At 41.3% G+C, this 5169-nt stretch overlaps 1 pseudogene; it reads right to left on the bottom strand.

Annotated features, from left to right (window-relative positions):
- Positions 1-473: 473 nt before the first annotated feature.
- Positions 474-4915, bottom strand: LOC119310520 (annotated as a pseudogene).
- Positions 4916-5169: the final 254 nt, after the last annotated feature.

Genomic DNA, 5169 nt, shown 5'->3' with positions numbered 1-5169 from the left:
TTTGACTCCATGCTAGTACTAGGGAAATCGTCGTCACCCCAAACGCTGCCACCACCAATATTCAATCGGAAAGTGTTCAATATTTAAGGCAAAAACAATGCCGAGACAAAAAAGGAATCGGTTTTTTTGTTTCTTCATGGCGAAAGAGGCAACGGTGTTGATGGGACAAGTAAATGGGCTGGCACAACGTTTTTACATCATCTATTGGAGGCACCTACTCCCACAGAAACTAAAGGGATAATAGCAAAGAAAATCATAGAGCAATCGCGTTCAACTGTAAAAAAAAGCAGCGCACCGGACAATTGGACGACCCAGGAAAAGCTGCCGCTAAGGTATCCAGCAATCCCGAATTTTCAAAAACAAAATTAGACAAATCGTCATTCACGCTTTTGTAACAGCCTATAAGTCAGTTAAAACTCCAGAGGATCTGAACCTGCTTGATTCTACACGTTCCACGGCCGTGCATTGTCAAAGGTATGCTTTCATCCGTGGATATAAGATTGTAATGCAATTACAAAGTTTCCACTTCCAACATTCTGTAATGTTTCAAAGCATATTCAGTGGCAAGAGTTGATTTGACCTTCAGATCAAATGTCTCGCTGTCCCGCAAATTCTTCAAGGTCTCAAATCGACCAATAAGTTAACTAGATCACAAGGACTGAAATTCAAACGAAAAAAAAAAATAAATAGCAGCACACAGACGGTACGTCAGAACGAACACTTTTACAGGAAGAAGAGGTAAACAGTCCCTCGGTGACAAAAAGAAACAAGTGTTGAACATCATCACCCTCATGATAAATTCTGAAGTATTAAGCCTTCGCATCATCGCCCTCACTGTGATTCTGAGAAGAAATGCCAGCATTTGAGCCCCAAGCACCCCTCTGAAACATGAGTAAGGTTCAAATACAAGACAATGGGACTTTCATCAACCCATTCCAGAAAAAGGAAGGGTCTGAGTCTTCATTATTTTCTTTTCCTCAAAGAAAGATAAGGTGCACAGACAGTTTAATCATGTCATTAAATTGTGAATTCAAAGCTCAAATAAGGAAGTAGGAAATGAAAAATTCGACGTTAATCAATCAATCCATGGTTACTACTCTGATGTTCTTCAGAACTTCTTATGTTAATTTGTCTGAGTAGGGCATTTTGGAGACCGAGCTCCATCAAGGACTTCAAAATTTTCAAAATTCAAACCTTTTAGTTTCAAAGAATTCTGAAAAAACAAACACATGTATACAAGGATGTAATGTGTCTGTGTGTAAAATTTCAGGATCAAACACCTTGAATTGCGAGCTGCACAAAATAAAAAATATCATGGACTTTGAGGATGAACACTACATATGCTAAAAAGCCCCAGTTTTTTTTTTGTAGCTCGCATTTTAACGTTTTTCGACCTGAAATTTTACACACATGTACATTATGTCTTTAGGTATATGTGTATTTGTTTTCAGAATTTTTTGAAAGTGAAAAGTTTGGATTTTGAAGTTATCAAATTAAGGCCTTCATGGAGCTCGGTCTCCATTTGGCATTTTCGAATTTGTCTGCCATATATAGGTGTATGATATAGAACAATTTTAAGTACCTCTTTAATGCAGTACTTGATAGCAACCAAAGTATAACCTATAATTCGATGCCCTGTCAGCAGAGCCATGCTCAATTAACCATTATTCACTGAGTGTGCTAGCAAACGTTTAAGAATGGAACTGCAGACAATAACATGCAATTCAAAGAAGATAAAATTTACAGTTTGGCATATCTATATCTATATGCGTAGGTCTGAAAATATAAACACCTAAAGTGTTTTGCAATGAAACCCATCTCACAAATTTAGGGCACCTACATAAACCTTGATAAAAAAATATTTCTTATTGATGTAAGATTGATGTAAGATATGTTGACTGTGTGATACCTAATTGACAGCCCAATGAACACAGTAACTAGACAACTTGCAAAGTTAGCACAAAGAACTAAATCACAAGTGCATGCATAAATTAAAATATGGGATGGAAAATAATTGTATTGCAGGGGAGGCCATTCATTTGTATGGAGAGAGGTAACAATATTATCTTGCTTATAGTTGCTTATTTATGGTGGAAGAGATTAAAACAGATATAGGAGACAAGAACTAGCAAGCTATAGCAGAAAGAAAAAACATGAATAAATTAGACCAAATGTAAACCTTTACCTGATTTTCTACAGCACTAAGTATCACACTCATGATACTCTTTGAAGCCTCCCTCGATGCCTGTAGACAGGTTAACTTTATTAATTTGACATGTTTCAAGGAAAAGTCCTCAATGATCTGGCTTGTAAATTTATAACACTATACCTTCATAAATATCCAAACAAGCAGATAAATTTTCCCTATCTTGCTTATGTGCCACACAATTAAGCCGCCGGAGGGGCCTTGGTTGCTGGAGTCTCGTGCAAAACATGACCAATGATGAGGGTACACTTAAACAATCATTACATCTTCTGCTTTTCAAATGATCATTGAATATATAAACTTAAAATTTGAAAATAAAAGCTACGCTGACTTTCGTTTAGATAAAGAATTACCTGATTTGGAAGGCTTGGACATATTTGATTGATTTTCATGCCTATATCCTGTCGAATCGCATCATCCAAGATACGCGACAGCAGACCATGAAGGCGAGTCCACAATTTTTCATAATCAGAGAGCTGGTGCTCCCATGCCTCCCACTTCTTCAATTCCCAGCCTTCCCGTTGTTTTGGCCTACGCGCAATGGCAGTCTTCTTGTATACATCTAAACGTACAAGTGACTTCACACAGATATAGGATTGCATGTTGTCAGGCTTGTGGGGACTGAAATCTAACAGCTTTGCCATCTTACACAATTTAGTATTGAAGTTCTCCCCGAGCAACTCATAGGAATATAGGTTGCCATCGCGACGTTGCAGTATGATCTTATTCATGTGAACCAAATTTGGACCCGGAATGTAAAGAGTACTGAATATTGTACTTCAGGCTCCACCTTTGCTCCGTTTTGTTCTCAAGTTCCCAGATCTGCAGCGTACCAACAAGCCTTCTGGGAAGAGAAGGACAGGCTTGAGCAGTTGCTATACATATCTTCCTATCTATCTCTCTGATCCAGTACCGACGGGGACCGCCACCTGCACAATCTTCATGTACAGTTGCTGGCAGTTGTATCCGTGCAAAACTTTCTTCACTGAGATCAAAGGTCATAACTGCATGCTGCCAGTTAGCTACCATGTCTTCAATTAGCCAACACATTGTTCCATCAATATTGACTGCTCCAGAGCTTTTTACACAGTTTAAGCTTAGGGCTTCTGGAGTTTTGATGTCTCTCCATTTCTCATCACCAAGTGTGCAAACTTGAATGACGCTGAATCTGCTATTATTATGGGAGCGAGTGCTGCCCACAACAGGATCACCAAGGAAGTGTGTAATCTTGTATTCTTTTGTCAATGGGTGAAATCCAAAGTTGTAGAACAAGAAGTGATCACCCCTCAAATTCTTTACAGGTTTCTCAAGATGCAGGCATTCACCAGTTGCAAAGTTAGCTACCTTGAGTGTTGATGACTTTGTGTATAAGACAAGAAGCCCATTGCATGAACCACAAAGGAGATCGTCAGGCCCAATCACTGGCACTGCATATGTTGATGGCGGCCAGGCTTCGTCAATCAGGATAGCATCAGCAGGATGGGGCTCACCTGAGATTGACTCTTGTGGAAAGAATAGGAAGGCACATTGGGGCGCATCCTGGAGGTGAGAGGTGACAAACTGAGGATCTCGGATGATTTTGTGCCACTGCTTGCAAACACCAGTGCACCTCAACAAAGTGCTCACTGGAAGCTTCAAAAATATCCGCTCAATGAGTTCTCCTGGGAGACCGTTTATAATGCATTCCTCATCTCTTTGCTTCTTTGGTTTGGTTTCCTCAGAAGCCATAGTAAGCAATCTTGAGGAAGCCTAGGTACCAAATCCTTCTGTAGACACATTTAAAAACAATAGGGAGAAGTGAGTAAAGCTTATGATTAAAGTAATTTGCAGGAAAATAACATGAAGTTTAGGTAAAGTTTAACAGATGTTTTAGTTTATCTACTTAGAATTGGTAAAGAAGGAAGTAAGTGGCACCAGCTGTAGCAAACATGGAGCCCTGTGTTGCTACTGATCAATAACCATAAACAAATCGATACACATATGATGCCTGCAAAGTTGAAAAGACAAGCTAGCTTAAAACTAAAAGCATGGTGAGATACACATATCAAGGTGCATAGATGAAACACAAAGTGGGTGCGACACCGCTAAAATTTGCCGGCAAAATTCTAGCCACACGCCCCGAATGACACTCCGCACAACGAAATGTGTGCATCAGCGCAACACCCATACAACTTAGAGATAGCTTACATTGAGACATTGGATAAAACAAGCAGATAATGCATTGTTGGCATTGGAAAAGACATGCATCGACGACAAAGAGGACCAGTCATAGACAGCAATTTCTGCACCTTCTGTAAGTTTCAGCGGCTACGGTAGTATGCAGATGTATAAACAGTTCTCTGCTGTATTCCGGCGCCGTGGAACAGCAAAACAAGCGAAGGAACAAAATGATAACCAACATGAATCAATCGACGGATACTAGATGGAAAGCTTGCGAGTGCGCGCTCAGCGATTTGAGGGCGGCAAAAAATGGGGGGTCGGAGCTCACCGCCACCAAGTCGACCTGCAAGCCACCAAGAGACCCAAGACGAAAGGGAACCCCGCCGCCTCGCCTCGCCTCCCCTCCCTCGAGCACGCGAATCGCGAGGCCTCGCTTCGTCTCCCGCCGCAACAGGGCAGCCGGCAGCCGCGCCGCACGGGCTGTCGGTGTCTAGGGTTAGAGCGGGGAATGGAGATTGGGGAATATTTTTCGCGGTTCGCGCACGACTGCCGCCGCGATCGGGCGGGGAGTTGGCAAAGGAAAGCGCACGGCCCAGCACACCTTCTAGTTGGCAAAGGGCGCACGGTCCAGGAGGAGACGGCCTTTCCTTCTCATACGGTCTATCCCTCAAAAAAATTGGTTACTGAATTACCTAAAAAAAATTGGTTACTGAAAACTGATCAAAAAATTTGGTTACTGAATAATTGTATTTCCGCTATAAAAAATAGTGGAAAGGGGTAATGCCCAGTTGGAAGAAAAGAAA

This window comes from Triticum dicoccoides, chromosome 5B (genome assembly GCF_002162155.2).
Source record: "Triticum dicoccoides isolate Atlit2015 ecotype Zavitan chromosome 5B, WEW_v2.0, whole genome shotgun sequence".
In the NCBI taxonomy this organism is placed as follows: domain Eukaryota; kingdom Viridiplantae; phylum Streptophyta; class Magnoliopsida; order Poales; family Poaceae; genus Triticum; species Triticum dicoccoides.
This window is presented reverse-complemented; position numbering and strand designations above follow the sequence as displayed.